Source organism: Pteronotus mesoamericanus, unplaced genomic scaffold (genome assembly GCF_021234165.1).
Source record: "Pteronotus mesoamericanus isolate MK-2021 breed Mesoamerican mustached bat unplaced genomic scaffold, CSHL_Meso_final contig_182, whole genome shotgun sequence".
Taxonomy (NCBI): domain Eukaryota; kingdom Metazoa; phylum Chordata; class Mammalia; order Chiroptera; family Mormoopidae; genus Pteronotus; species Pteronotus mesoamericanus.
The window spans coordinates 18,502,597-18,516,941 of record NW_026555078.1 but is presented as its reverse complement, the minus strand read 5'-3'; the positions used below and the strand labels follow the sequence as shown (position 1 = coordinate 18,516,941).

The following is a 14,345-nucleotide window of genomic DNA, read 5'->3' as shown; positions in this document are numbered from 1 at the left end:
AGCACATTTGCCATGTGCGTTTTGCCAAATAATGCCTAAACAGGGCGTTAAACAAACAAACAAACAAACACGGGTATCCTCCCCACGTTCCCTCAAAAGGTCTGCAAGCTTGTCCATCATTTCCACTGGTGTTAAGTGTACAGGACGTTTACCATTTACGACACATCGGGGGCTATTCAGAGACCAGGTTATGGCTGCAAAATAGTTTCTGTTCTAATCCTCCCCTGCGATTTCCACCTCTTCGTTTACACTCAACACAGATCTCTCTGGGGCCAGATGCATTCCGTGTTTCATCACTGGCCAAAAGTGACTTAGAGGGTAGTGTGCAGGCCTGAAGAGGAGCTTCAGGCAAGAGTCATTCTGAAAGTTATCATTGCCTAAAATAAATTTGCTCACCGCTATTAAAAACTGCAACAACAATAGGCCACCTTTCTGGTTTCTGACAGATAGCAAGAAAGTAGTTAGTTAGACTGCAGTCTTCAAGTAAGAATTCCTGATCCGGTAACACTGGAGAGAAAACAGGGTTAGCCTTTGCTGTGGCTTTAAAAAAAAAAAAAAAAGCAGACATTTGAAACTGCAAGTGGAGGGCTTTCATAACAGAAAGGTTAGCTTCATTGTAGCTTGTTGTGGAAAACAAGGACCTTTTTAAAGGTAGTTCAAAAGCATCCATTAGGGCTCCATAATTTTCCTTTTTTCCCCCAAATACTGCTTCTACTAGCACATTGGCCAAATCACAGAACCTCCCATTCCAATGCTTCATCTTTTTTACTAAAGCACAGGAAACCATAGAGTTGAGGGAAGCCTTTGTCCAGAAAGGTGGACGTGAAAGTGATGGAAAGGGGCATCTGGGAATTGATCTGTAGGCCTGCCTTAATACTAGTGGGAAGCCACAAACGCAGACTTACTGAAAGACTGGGGAGTAGGAGAATCAGAGCTCTCCTAGCAACGTGAAAATCCACTTCCTAGCCTTTTCCAGCTTCCAGAAGCCACCCGCGTTCCCTGGCTCCTGATTCCCTTTACCATCTTCAAAGCCTTACATCTCTCTGATACATCCTTCCGTAGTCACATCTCTCTCTGACTGATTCCTCTTCTGCCTCCCTCTTCCACTTTTAAGGATCCTTGTGATTACATTTGTTCACCCTGAAAATCCAGGATAATCTCTATTTTCAGATCAGCTAATTAGCAACCTTCAGTCTATCTCAACCTTAATTCCCCTTTGTCCTGTAACCTAATATATTCACTGGTTCTGGGGATGAAGACATGGACATTTTCGGGAGGACTGTTATTCTGCCTACCTCAGTCCCCTCCTGAATTACGTTTGGACAATCAGAGGTAAGTAAATGTAAAGACGTGCTCAATGACTACCTTCCCGAGCTGGTCTGTGCGGAGGGGTCATCGAGACTCCAGGAAGAAATCTAGCTCTACCACACCTTGATTTTTAGCCTGTAAAATAAAAAACTGTTTTAACCTACCAATTTTGTGGTCATTTGTTACAGGAGCCATAGAAAATTAAGGCAGTGGCATTTTCCAAACATCCTGTATTACATACATGTGTTATATCGAGTCTCCTAAGCCTCAGCTTTCAGATTACAGCTGAGCAGGAAGTCTGACAGCTTGGGCCAGGCAAAGTCCCAGGATGCCAGCTCCCCAGGAGGTTCCCAGAGTGACAGGCCGCTAGAGACTCTAAGACAGTACCTTGAAAATTCAATCTGCACACAGTCTCCTGGTTTAGGAATGAACTCGACCCAATTCACAAACCATTTCTTGGTGCTTACTCTCCGACTTGATGACTGTTGGTACTAGCAGGCCTCTATGTAGGGACCAAGTGCAGAAAAGGTTAACAAAAGTAAACCAGAGTCAACTGTCAATAGCTGCTGTGGAAATCTGCACTTTTTGGTGAGTACTGTTCCCCAGCAAGGCTGTCCAACCACCCAGAGTTTGTAAATGAATTTTTCTTTTCACAATAAATAGAAAGACACAAACCCAAGAGTCAAGGCAACCTGCACAGCATTCCTGGGATCCAGGTTGGTCAGCAATGCTGGAGTTTAATCACCCTGCACAGGTTGCTTTTTCCTGTTTGAGACAGGTGAGCATTTATTGGTGTGCACAGCTCAAAGGTTGAGCTCACTGCACAGTGGGGAGGAAGTCTTTTCACATCCAGTAATAAATATTGTTCCTGGGACATCAGTTGTAGCATTAATGTGGGAGGTGTCACTGAGTTCACAGGCCAAGAGACTGGAGACATTCATGAAATGACTTTAGGACTCCTGACTTCTTATGGGGAGAAGGCCGTCCGCCTCTTCTGGGTGTGGTGCTCTCTGGGATAACAACGAGAGGCCTTACAAGGTGGCAGTACCTAGATTCCATAAGCAGCTATAGCTCTTTGGGGATCTTTGTGAACTAAAGTTCTTCAGAGTAGCTCCAAGGAACAGTATATAAAAGCTATAGTTTGTGCATTGCTTGGACAGGGAAACAGACCCCTTGGATCCCCTTATTTATCTCCTACTTCTGAATTCTCAGTCGAGCTCTCCAGAAGATAATGAGATGGAAGGACCACTTTGGATAGCCAGCTCTGGATTATGTTTATGCTGTATTTATACTTAGAGCAGCCTATAACACGAGCTGGATCTGATCTGTGGCCTCCCATCACTTTCAGAATTATTCTCTCAGGTTATTCCACTTGAATGGCCTTTGCCCTGCAGTGTTGAGCTTTGCCTGGTTTCCTGACATCATTTTTGCCCTTTGCCCCTAGTTAGAGGGTGTGGTCACTGATCTACCTGCCAGTCTCTCACTGCCTAACTCCAGTCCATTGATTAACTACCATCGGATGTGGTTACGAAGAGCCTGAGGACCTAGATAGAATGCCACAGAATGGCTCTGTGGACCACATACCAGATCCTGGTGTGGTTCTGGCAATGTCTGTGAGCTCCTGTCCTGAGCTGCATGGCCTTCCTTTAGCCTGGGAGTTCATCTTCCTCCAGGCAGAAGAACGAAACTAACAGCCTTAAGTAAGACCTGACAGCTAGAGACCTGAATTCTGGGCCTTTGTTTCAGATATAAACTAGCTGCCTCAGAGATGGAGCCATTTAACAAATAGAGCCTGACTTTGTGACCCCTCTAGCCCTGATTTCAAATGAGAGACTAGACCAAATTGGGGATCTTGTTGACTGGTAACTGGCAAACGTTGTTACATTTGTTACAGGTATTGACAGACATGATGCATGAGAGGTGTACATCCCAGATGCGATTGTGGTGTGGCCAGCATGGGTTCTCCCAGCATGCACTATCTCCAGGAAGCAGATTATGTTTAGAAGGCTATAGTCTTCTCTTTCTGTGGAGTTACAGCGCTTCTAGAGTTTTTTAACAGCTGTGCAAAGGAATAATTTGAATTGTCTAAATCCTGTCAAGGCAGTGAAGTAGGGCTACATGCAGCAAGAAGTGAGGCACATATCAAAATCCACATACAGGTCTCCACATGCTATTTTCATAATTGAAACCAACAAGAAACAATATACAAAGGACGGAATTAGTCAACCTGTGCTTCTGTTCCCCCATCCCTTGCCTTTTGGTGTAGCTAGAGGACTGTGAGCTCAGTTGCCATACATGCACTTAACAGTTGTTGCGAGACAGTCTTCCATGGGTCTGTCACATTTCTGCATGCCTTGTGAGCAGTGAGTGACTGCCCTTTGTTCCTGACTATCTTTATACGATAGTGTCTTTCTCAGAGCAAAGTGCAGGCATGCTTGCTGTCTGTCATTTAAGATCTGGTTTCCTAAGCTTTGGATTCCTCTCTTGTGATGTATCTCACTGTGTGTTCAGGTGTCACCTGGCCCTCCTTGCATTGTTTTTGGAAACTGGGACTCAGAGAACCAGCATAAGGAAATGTCAATATTCTTGCTACTACGATTGCTGTGAGTCAAGAGGTCCTTGTTTCTGACCCAGAAATTTTGGGTTCTGCCAGTACCCATAAAATAGTGGCAGGCTAACTTGTTAGTTTGCAAGGAAGGTAAAAATCTTGGAGCATTCATAGTTCTTGACAACCTCATATATCTTCCTCCTGTGAATTCCTCCCTCGCCCACCAACTAATTCCCTCATGCCTGTGATCCTTAAAGCCGCCTTGGTAGTTTGGGCCAAGAAGAAACTACTCATCAGAGGTTGGGACAGACCAAAGGATTGAAATAAAGGACAAGACTGAAGCTAGGTCAGGATGGAGATATCAGGAGCTTGGTTTAAGCTCAAGACCAGAGGAGGATCATTTTAATGCCTGGCCATTTGTAACTCTATTGTTGTTTATATGTTCTAGTCGACTGACTGATAGGCAATTCTAAACATGCTTAGGTGAACAAATTCATCCGTTTTCTCACATGTAAAATGAAATGAGTTGGATTAGATTATTTCTGAGGTTCCTTTTAGGTATAAAATATGTGCTTTATGAATTTTTAACAGGGCAACCTATCACACATATTAGGCATTCAATCTAACTTAAATTGATTCTCAAAGCCCTGGCAGGTGTGGCTCAGTAGATTGAGTGTTGGCCTGCGAACCAAAGGGACACTGGTTTGCTTCCTGGTGGGGGCACATGCCTGGGCTGTGGGCCAGGACACCAGATGGGGTGTGTAAGAGGCAGCCACACATTGATGTTTCTCTCCCTCTTTTTCTCCCTCCCTTCTTGTCTCTCTAAAAATAAATAAATAAAATCTTTTAAAATTAATTAATTAATTAATAATTGCAAAGAGGACTGTGGTATATAGCGCAAAGAACATAGCATTTGAAATTTAGAAGCCTGAATTCCAGACCAAATCTGCCACTACCTGGTTGCGTGACATTGGACAAGTCACTTTCCTTACCTTAAGGAGGCAAGTGTAGGATGTACACACAAGTTAATTCTGAGTAGTTCAAGAATGTGGCAATCACACAGTGAAAAGAATTAAGTTTCTTTTCAATTCTTTTTTTTATTTTTCTGATTATGCTAAAAACAGGATCTCAGTTTGCTGCCAGTGTATCTTTAACAGCTCTTTAATACCTGCTAATCTCCCTTTTTGGGAAAGAGAAAATTCTCAAGCTCAGACAAGTCATAGGAAGTGCTAACTAGAGAGCATTTAATAACATCGCCTAGTTGTTGTTGCTTTATTTATTTTTGTTTTGACTTCCATTTATGGTATATAATATAAGGTTTCCATTTATGGGAACAACACAGTTTCTTTTAAAAATAAATTTATTATAAAAGTGTTCTAAATCCTGGATGGTATGGCTCAGTGGATTGAGCACCAGCCTGCGAACCAAAAGGTCGCCAGTTTGATATCTAGTCAGGGCACATGCCTGGGTTGCGGCCAGGTCCCCAGTAGCGGGTGTGTGAGAGGCAACCACACATTGATGTTTCTCTCCCTCTCTTTCTCCCTCCCTTACCCTCTGTCTAAAAAAATAAAATAAAATAAATACAATCTTTTTTTAAAAATGTTCTAAAATTTATTTTGGGAATGGTTGTGCAGCTCTGTGACTATACTAAAAAACATTGAATAGTGTGCTTTATACAGGTGAATTGGATGGTCTGTGTATTAAGATCTCAATAAAGCTGTTTTTAAAAGCAAATTAATTAAAGTGAAAATGGGGACTAATTTAAGTAAAATATTAAGCAAAGAATAGTAAAGGTGGTCAGCTGATAGAGGAAAAAGTTGTACAGAAAAAGTTCAGGAAAACACCCGTGGACTTCAGAGAAAAACACATTTGTTGGCAACGTGATTTTGGACAAATTTTGTAATCTTTCTTAGCCTGTGTCCTAATCCACAGAAATGGGAATAATAGTATCTCCTTTGCTCTGACTGGCTGTCTCAGTTGGTTGGAGCATTGTCCTGTACCCCAAAATGTTGTGGGTTCAATCCCCGGTCAAGGTATATACCTAGGTTGCAGGTTTGACCCCAGTTGGGGTGCAGGGCACTTATGGGATGCAATCGATCTGTGTTTTTCTCACTGATGTTTTTCTTGCTCTCTCCCTTTCTCTCTCTCTAAAAAAACCAGTAAAAACATATCTTCAGGTGAGGATTAAAAAAAAAATACCTCCCTTGATTTGTTAAGAGGAAGATAGCGTAGCGCCAAGACTCTCAGCTCAGGGCCCAGCACATAGAGGACTCCTAATAAAGGAGAAATGTTGCTGACTTGACTGAGCACTCACTATGGTGTCAGCCTTGGCCTTTCACATGTTCACTCCTCACAATAACCTTGTGCAGTAGGTACTGTTATTCCCTTTCAATATCCCTGGAGTAGATATTGTTATCCTCAGTTACAGATGAAGGAGCTGAGGCTCAGAGATATTAAGTAACCTGCCTGGGGTCACAGAACTACCATATTTTGCCGTGTATAATGCGCGCTTTTTTTGCCCAAACTTTTGAGAGAAAAATAAGGACTTACATTACATGTGGGCAGTACTAAAATCCCATGTATAATGAGAACTACACATGGGAATTAGCCCTAAAATGTGAGTGTACATTATACATGGCAAAATATGGTAACAAATGATTCCAGATGAGACTCAGACTTCAATCTGTCTGAGGTCAAAGCTCTGTTCTTTTCCCTTCATGACATTGCCCCCTCTTACCAATCTTGAAGCCAGACCTATGATCGGACTCATGGCTATAGGGAAGGAAAGGGAGACACAGAAGGAACTCTGCATCTCTATCTTGCAGATGAATGTCCTTGGTCTCATTGCCAGTCCAGGACAGCCTCAAGGACCCTGGTTCCTGGTGCTGGTTTCCTATTGACTCCTCGTCCCTATATGCCCAGTGGAAAACTCTCTTTCCTCATCTAGCCTTCCAGGGGCTGGAGTCTTTTTTGGAGGCCTCTTATTCCTGTTGATGAGTCCCCACTACCTTCTGCTGGACTTTTCTTCTACCATCCACTTGCCTGATTAGACTTGGACCTTTTGCCTGACATTGGACCAGTGCTGACCCTTGATCCTCTAAGGCTTGCTAGCGTGTCCTGGTCTCCACCAATCTTCTGATTTTAGGGTGACTTCGTCTATGACAACATAATCAAACCTAGGCTACTTTTCTCTTGTGCCACTGCCAATCCTCTCTGCAGGCCACCATCACCTCCTGACTGGACAACCATAATGGCCTTCAGTCTTGCTTGACTCTATTCCTTCTCTAAAGTATAATTAAAAACTGAGCTTTCTGAAGTGCAATCTGATTGTAAAACTCTCCTGCTGATCCTTCAGCATCTCTCTACTTTTCTTCAGTTAAAGTCATGACCCCTTGGACTGGCTTTTAAGACCTTCATGAACAGGTGCCTGCTGAACACTTTAGCCTCTTCTCTCTGCAGTCTTCTCTCCATTCACTATGAGCCAGTTATGTTGACACTATTTACAGTCTCCGAATGCTTCTAGATGTCCTTGGCAAAGAGTCGGTGTTCACTAAACAGTAATTAATGCACCCTGGCCTCTTGCCTTCAGTCTTTGCATATGTCATTCCCTCAATCTGAAACACCTTTTCTTCCTTATTCTCCTTTTGGACTCTGCTTATGTGTCACTTCCTCAAGGAAGCCCTCCATGCCCTCTCATGTTAGGTGTATTTTTATGTGCTACAATACTATCCTGTGTTCTCCTCTATTGTGATGAGGAAGAGCTATAATGGAGGAACTAAAAGCGTTGGCCCTAGAATCAAACCCCTAGGTACGACTCTAGCCATGTGACATTGAGCAAGTCGCTTAACCTCTCCATGCCTCTATTTCCTCATCTGCAAGATGGAAATAATAGTAATACTTACTAAAAGTGATCTTTTGAGGATTACCTGAAATAAAGCATAGTCGATAGCTTAGTGCAGAGCCCAGTGTATAGTGAGCACTCAGTAAATATGAGCTATTATTATTTTACCATGCATCGCAATCCATTGTAAATACCAGTTCCCTGCTTTGTCTTCTTCATTCTACATCTTAAGGGCAGGGAGTATGTCTCATTCACCATTGAATCTCTGGGTGCCTAGCATAAATCTAGACACGTACGGTACACAATACATATTTATTGAATGAATGAATAAGGAATGAATGGATGCATGTCTTGCTGCCTGGATTAGTTAAGTTGACTTTGCCTGAAGTCCTCTTTGCATTCTCAAAACCAGTTTTCCCTGCTTCAGCCTGGGCAGGCCACAGCCTAAATCTTGTCTATGGCATCGTGGTTTGAGATCTAAATAACTAGTGTCAATATAAGACAGAAATACCCCCAGGTGGTGTAGAAGGAAAATATCTTCCACATAGTTTGTCCTCTCAACACCTCCATCTCCCTTTGCTCCAGTTTGTCATGACTATGTGTGGGCAGCACCCAAACAGAGCAGGTCATTCATCTCTACAACAAGGGTTTGCTGGGCCCTTTTGGGTGCTGAGGATGCCAGGGTGGTTAGGGTATGAGCCCTGCTTCCAGGAGCTTCCTCTGGGGTGACTGGGTCTGAAATTGACTGGCCAGGCAAGGAGACAGGCTGTTCCATTGCAGAGTACACTCAGCAGACAGTGGGATCTGACCTAGCCTTATGACTGGGAGCCAGGGTGTGAATGCAGAACCAGGGAATCTGGTCCTCAGGATTTGGAGCTAGTCAAAGCAGAAGATTAGCTACACTGAGAGAAGGCAGAGTAGAGTCCAGCAGCTGGAACCCAGCACCACTGTGGGACCTGTTTGCTCTTTTCTTTTTCTCTCCAGGGAGGAGCCCAAGGCAGAGAGAAAGCCACTCAGGATTTCCCCAACCAAAAGGTAAGAATGAATAAAGCAGCGGCAGTGGCTATAGGCCAGTATTCAAAAGCAGCTTTGGGTCTCTTGTCAAGATGTGCCTCAGGAAGACAGTGGCTGTGGGGCTGGATGGCCACGCTTACTCCTGGGCCAGCTGCTGGCAACATGACAAGGGGGAACAGAGGCAGAAGGGGGTGGCGAGGCCCAGAGCCTGCCACCAAACCAGCTGTGCGAACTTGCATTAAGTCATTTCACCTCCTGGGACTCTATGTTTCCATTTAGACAATACTCAGGGTTTCCAACATTCAAATATGAAGACTTCTTTTCTCAAAGCAAAAAATTTCAAAGGATGCACAGGATAGCAGTGGTAATTTTGGCATCTGTGGACTCAAAAAATGCAAAATGATAAAAACAGCAGTCAAGTTCAAGCCTTTTAAAGGAATTTGCATTTTACGAATTGCAGCAGTACTTACTGTCATTTACAGAAATTTGGGGTACAACGTCCTTTAGGGCCCAGAGTCGCAGCCTCCATGAAAACTGACCCAAATCTAGCCAGTAGAGATTTTATCTTCCTTAGAACTCACACCAATTAGTCATGTATCCCTCTGACTTGAAAAACAGAAGGGACACTAGAACAATGGGCCAGTCAGTGTTTTTCAAACTTTTACTTATTATGAAGTCCATCAGTGATGTTAATTGGATGAAACAAAATTTGCAAGTAGGGGTGATGGATGACATTTGTCATATTTTGGCTGCCCAACCTCAGAGTCCCTTCCCAGGTGTGTGGAAGAGTCTATCTTATGAGTCTCAGTGGAAGTGGGAGCCCATTGCTCACCTTTCACTATGGAAGCTGGAAATACCAGACACTTGCTCCCCAGCCTCTTTCATCTGCAGCATTTAGACAAGTGATCTGGGCTCTGCCAATGAGGTGCACTATCCTGGACTCTGAAACAGGGACCACAGAGGAAACTCCTCAAAGGAACTCTTTCTGGCCCTGACTGGTATAGCTCAGTTAGCTGGTTGGGCATCATCCTGCAAAGCAAAAGCCTACGAGTTCAATTCCTGGTCAGGGCACATGCCTAGGCTACAGGTTCAGCCCCTGATTGGGGCATGTGAAAGAGGCAACCAACTGAGATGTTTCTCTCTTAACTGGTGTTTCTCTCCCTCTCTTCTTTTTTCCTTCCCCTTATTTCTAAGAACAAATTAATAAAATCTAAAAAAAAAGAAGAAGAAGAAGAAGAAGAAGAAGAACCTTTTTCTGGTGCAGGTGGCAGCAGCTGTGGTCGCCATGTCCAGATTCCAGGGTATCAGCCGCAGCAGGGTCATCAGGCAGGGCCCAGCCCTGGTTGGAGCACAGGCTTCCCAGGGCTCTGAGGCCAAGGCAGGACTCTGTAGACAGCTTCTGAGCCACACTTCTGGCCACGCTCCTGGCTGCTGCCCAGCATCCTTTGTTCTCATTCCTGCCCTGAGCCTGGCTCTCTAGCCTTCCTAGAGATTCTGTGGGCTACCCAACATCCTTTCATAAATTCCTTTTATGCTTAACTCATCCACAGCCAGTTCCTGTTGCATTTTTAAGTCAGAACCCTGACCGATTTACAGTCTTATGTCAGTCTTGGCATTCAACTTGTTTTTGTATTTTGCCTGGTCACACAGTTCTAAGAAAATTCTGGTTATACAGATGAATGGTGTCTTAGTCCATTCAGACTGCTATAACAAAACACCTTAGATTGGGTGGCTTATAAACAACAGAAATTTATTTCTCACAGTTCTGGAGACTATAAGTACAAGATCAAGGTCTGGTGAGTGTTCCCTTAGGAGCCTCAGGCTTCTCATTACACAGGGTCTGGCAAAAGCAACACCTGCTCGAGTGCAGTTGGTAGAGTAATAATATGGGTGTAATAATTTATAGTTTTAATTTGAACATTTCACCAAAAATGCCATATGGTGTGCTTGAGTGTGATATTGTTATGTTTCAGAAGTACATGCTTATGATTTTGCAATAAAAGTTTGTAATAAAAAAGGGGGCGTTATTTGTGCCAGATCCTGTATATTTTTTTCACATGACAGAAGAAACTAGGGAGATCTGTGGGTCTTCTTTAATAAGGGCACTAATTCCAATCATCAGTGCTCTACCCTTAGATCTAAAGACCCCCAAAGGCCCCACCTATTAATGCCATCATCTTGAAGATTAAGATTTCAACATATTAGCTTTGAGGGGATACAAACATTCATACCATAGCAGATGGTTATAAAAAATAATGATAGACACCATTATATAGCACCCATTATTTGTCAGGCCCTATTCTAGTTATTTTATGTATATTAACTCACTTAACAAACCTTTGAGGTGGGTCTACCATTAGCATTCCCCTTTTACAGGTGAGAAAACTGGGTGCAGAGGAGTGGAATAATTTGCCCAAGAGCAAGGATTTAAATCAAGCAAGTCCTGCACCAGGGTTTGTGCTTTTAATGCCTGTCAACAGCATTTTTTGTTGTTTTTTTTTTGTCCACCCCACAATTTGTCTTTTCAGATTAGAATAGTCTTTAATTAAACCAATCTAAAAGCTAGAAAGAAAAGTAATGGAAAGTTTTGTTTCAGAGTTGAATGAGTAATTATCAAAACACCCAACAAATAACTGCTCTTTATCCTCCTCATCAACATCAAGTGAGGAAATAAACAACTAAAACTTACAGCAAGTGCTAAACAAACAAGGCAATGTTGTCCACTCCACCTTCACTGTGACAAGCCTGGTGTTTGCAGAGCCTGAAGGACCCCAGCACAGGAAGTACTCTGGCCTTCGTTGCCCTGCTCCTTATAAGCAGACGTGCTCAGGCTGGCGCAGCGCAGAGTCCTGCAGGCACACCCACCATCAGTGCCAGCCCGGTCTCAAAGATGCCAGGAGGAGCTTGTGCCAAAGTCCTCACAAAACTGAACTGATTTTAAAAAGAACCCACAGGAGTCAACGGAAAGCTCCCAATGGCCCAAGCTGAAACAATTTGAGGAAAAAATTGGGTTATATAGCTTGTAACCCAAAGCATAAATATCTATGAGTCCACACTTATATAAGTTTTTTTTCAAAAAGAAAATTTTACAGTGGGGAAATCTGACAAACCCTACTTCAGTGGATTATGAAGATTAACATCAACAGTCATAAATCATGACCATTGATATGATGTGATTAAAATGGCACTTTACCTCTATGATCATCTTCCTCAAAACACCTAACTCCGCTCTATTCATGAGAAAGATAGATAAATCTGAACAGAGAGATTGCAAGCAGAGGAAGATACTCAACCAGTGCTCACAAGGTCTTCAAAAACAAAGAGAGTCTGGGAAACTGTCACAGCCAAGAGGCGCCTAAGAAGATCTGACACCTTGATGTAATGGGGAATTGTCGATAGGATCCTGGAACAGAAAGCAAGGCCACTAGGAAAAAACTAAAGAAATCTGAGTGTCTCAATATGGAACCATCAACTGTTACAAAGGTACCATATCCATGAAAGATGTTCACAGGAGAAAGTGGGTGCCGGGGAGGGGGAGCGTAACGGGAATGTTGTACTATCTGCTCAGTTTCTTTCTTTTTTCACTGTTCAAGGTTTATTTGGTGTTTTAGTTGGTATGACACTTGGATAGTTGGCTGCATTATTTATATGTAGACTTTCTTTTTACATTATATGGCCATGTATAGTAATCTGATTCATAGAGTACACAAAATAAGGTCCTTAAGAACAGTTATGCACAAGTCATGCGATACTGGATCTATACATTGGATCCCAGGATGTGATTGACTGGAGAGAAAAAGTTGGACTAGGCACATTGGGTAAAGGAACCACACGTTATATAACACACAGTGAACACATATCTAGTTGGAAGGGCAACTGCAGTGTGCGCTACAATGGCAGTGGTGCCTTGAGGAAGTGGAACTGTTTCATACCAGCCAGCTTAGGACCACACAGGGTAAGGCGCATCCAGCATCAGGATAGAGATGCAGAGTTTTATGAACCATTACTATTTCTATCTTTAGGAAATTGATGTTTTTAGTCATAGATCAGATAAAAGAAACAATATGCACAATTGCCAACTAAAATCCTGCTGTAGCCTAGACAGGGAGGGGTACACTAGGAGACTGTAAAACTGCAGCTCCTTCTGGATTCCCCAAAGTGTAGCTGCACTGTTCTTCAAATGGGCCTCTTCCTCAGCTATCAGAGTCACCTTCACGACATCTGAGATTCCATTCTGTCCCAGGATATAAGGGACACTAAGGAAGATGTCTCCTTTTATTCCATAGAGACCCTCAATCATGGTGGAAATTGAATGCACCCACTTAAAATTCTTCATCACACTTTCTGCTCAATCTGCCACAAATAGTCCAATGGCCCAGGATGTGTAGCCTTTTGGTTTGATCACCTCATAAGCACTCTCAGTCACCTGTTTGTGAACTTCTTTCCACTGTTCCTTATCTGCATCACTGCCCAAATCAGGGTGCAGAGTCTTTAGGGAGACACCAGCAACATTCACTCCACTCCACACAGGCACACCCGAGTCTCCATGCTCCCCAAGGACGCAGCCATGACAGCTTCATGGGTGAACTCCCAGCCTTTCCCCCATTAGGTAATGGAACCGGGCTGAATCCAGATTGCAACCACTTCCAATAACACGGTTTTTGGGAAAGCCACTTATCTTCCAAGCCACGCAGGTCAAGACATCCACTGGATTGGAAACAATAAGCAATTTGCAGTTGGACTGTATTTTACATTAGGAATGATGAATTTAAAGATGTTCACGTTACGCTGGACCAAATTAAGACGGCTTTCTCCCTCTTGTTGACGTGCCCCAGCTGTGATAATAACCAGCTTGGAGTTTGCAGTTACATTATAGTCTTTGCTAGAGACAATTTTTGGTGTTCTAAGGGAAAGGCTGCCATGTTGGAGATCCATCATCTCTCCCTTTAATTTGTCTTCCATGACATCAACAAGAGCAAGTTCATCTGCCAAGTCCTTCATTAAGATACTGATGGCACAGGCCATGCCAACAGCACCAACCTCAACAACTGCAATCTTATTCTGGGGGGGTTGTTCTTCCTTTAGAAGATTCACAATCAGCTGATCCTTGAGAGTTGCCATTTTGGACTTAGAACCAAAAAGAATCGGGTGTGCATGGCGGAGGGGCCTCGAGTGGTGCGCAGCGCTGGACCCGGACTTGGTGGCAGCGGCTCCACTCTCAGTTTCTTTTCCATTTAAATTTTTTCTTAGCCCTGGCTGGTGTGGCTCAGTTTGTTGGGCATTGCCCTGCAGACTGAAAAGTCGCAGGTTTGATTTCCTGGTCGGGGAACGTGCAGGAGGCAACTGATGGATGTTTCTCTCTCACGTCAATGCTTTTCTCCCTCTCTCTCTCTGAAACCAATAAGAGAAAAAATAAATTTTTCTTAAAAAATAAAGTCTATAAATAAAAAAGAATAATAAAACTGACTGTCCTCGCCTGATGGTGCATTTTAAACCACTTGATGGGTTAAATGTATTTATTTAATGCATTCATAGGGTTATAAGCTACACACTCTTTAATAACAGTTTTTAAAATACTTAAATATTTTTTAATGAAATTCTAATATTCACAGCGCATGCCTGAATCACCTCTGA

General features: G+C 43.1%; 1 pseudogene; it reads right to left on the bottom strand.

Moving 5' to 3' along the window:
* Positions 1-12,746: 12,746 nt before the first annotated feature.
* Positions 12,747-13,832, bottom strand: LOC129065742 (L-lactate dehydrogenase A chain-like; annotated as a pseudogene).
* Between the last annotated feature and the right edge of the window lie 513 nt (positions 13,833-14,345).